Genomic DNA, 1,947 nt, shown 5'->3' on the forward strand with positions numbered 1-1,947 from the left:
GAGAACGAGCATGAGCACAATGTATAAAAAAGAAGTACCTTAAAATTCAGGTTTTAAATTCCTTGAAATAGAAATATTTGGCATTTCCTGTAGGGCCAGATATTTTATATATTTAGACATAAAACTTATTCATGTGTAAACATTTAATCTGCATCTAGCACGTGCATGAATATAGAGTACTAATTTAATGGTTTAATCGTGTTTAACAAAAAACAAACAAACACAAATAAAACCAACCGTCTTTATCTTAGATATTATACTCATTTGATCATTGTACCATTGTCTTAAAATGCAACTCAGGATCTCTCTCATCACCTTATTCACTCTGAGCTAAGCTAAGATTACTACTTTCAATTCAAAAGCTCTGAAAATTTATAAAAATAAATATTTATAATAATTTTAATAATAAAAAGCTCTTCAAAAGAAATAATTAGTATTCTGTATTTGTGACAGGAGTAATTGCTTAAATAATGAAGAGTTCATTGTAACATGGTATTTCATACACAATGAAATTGCCAGGCATTATGCTTCTGGAATAAAACAACAGAAATCTAACCAACAAGACTATTTTGGAGGGATGTAATGCAAAAAATAACTTACTTTTCAGAAATAAATAATTCATTTTTATCTATTTCTTCTCTCCCCACTCCTAAAACCCCCTCCACTTCTACTACCATTTCTGATGGGAGGATGAATTGCTAAAAGGCTAATTCTTGAGGTAAACTGTATGGTTTAAAATTATTGCTGAAATAGCACTGTGCCTGGCTTCATATTTGCATTTTTATTAAATATTTATTGTTCTTTCTTCTTTAAAAAGTATTATTTAAGATGTATAATTTATATATATTTCCATTTTCTTCTAGATTACACATATAAAACCTTTTTTGTGATAATAAGTGTACTTAATCATGAGGGAATCTTAATCTTCAACATTCCTGAAGCATATTTTTTGAGATTTTATGTCTTTAAATACACATAATTCATTTCCATATTTATGAGAAGATAGTGCAGATATATGCACAAGTCCATAATAAGAACAAGTAATATACATAGTTTCTGAATTCTGCCTTTAATTTGGTGAAAGGCTATAAATGTAAAAAAGGCTTTTCACAGTAAGTGCTTAATAACCAAATAGATGTTCTTTTACTGCCACACTGAAGAGATTTAGGAAGAAATACCAGTTTACTAAAATGGTACTTCAGATAGACTGTTTTAAACTAATGTTTTAAGATAGAATTTTGAAGTTCTGAATTGATCTGTCCAATACATACCTTTCTGGGAATGACCCACTGACAGCCGTAACTCCTATTAGTGATAAACTCTAGGTTGTGGTGATAATTTTACATTTGGATTTAAAATATTTACTTGTCAAAAAGTTGATTTAGGTCACTGAAATAATGTTTTAGTTTTATGGCTAATCTTCATGCTAATTTTCAAGGCTTTTTCAAAAATAAGATTATAACCATTTGAGGAATACACTTGGGGAACTGTGAGTCATACATGTTCCTTATTTTTTCACAATTTAGTAGAGCTTTTTACCCCATGAATGGCTTTATTGACTGAATATACTTTTAAATAGTGAAGGTTTTTTTCACCAATGAAAATAAATCATGAAATATGCTATATCAATCCTTATTTTTTTTGAAATTCTTGTTACTTTAGTGTATCATACGAAGGGAAAAGAAGTGCTCTTGAAAAGCACTTTATGAATGGTTGTCATGCATCTTTCAATGACCAGAAATAAACTCCTTAATATATTTCTTAAGGTTGGACCACAAAATAATACTATTTGACTTCTTTTCAGATTGCTTTTTCTGAGCCATTTTGAACAGATTTTAAGGAAAGATTTTTGAGGATTAAATCCCCCTGATTCATTAAAACAGTATTCCTTCAGATACATGGATCCCAACTCCTTGATTTAGAAAGTGATGTCATCATACTCTATAG

Source organism: Pteropus vampyrus, unplaced genomic scaffold (assembly GCF_000151845.1).
Source record: "Pteropus vampyrus isolate Shadow unplaced genomic scaffold, Pvam_2.0 Scaffold91, whole genome shotgun sequence".
Lineage (NCBI taxonomy): Eukaryota > Metazoa > Chordata > Mammalia > Chiroptera > Pteropodidae > Pteropus > Pteropus vampyrus.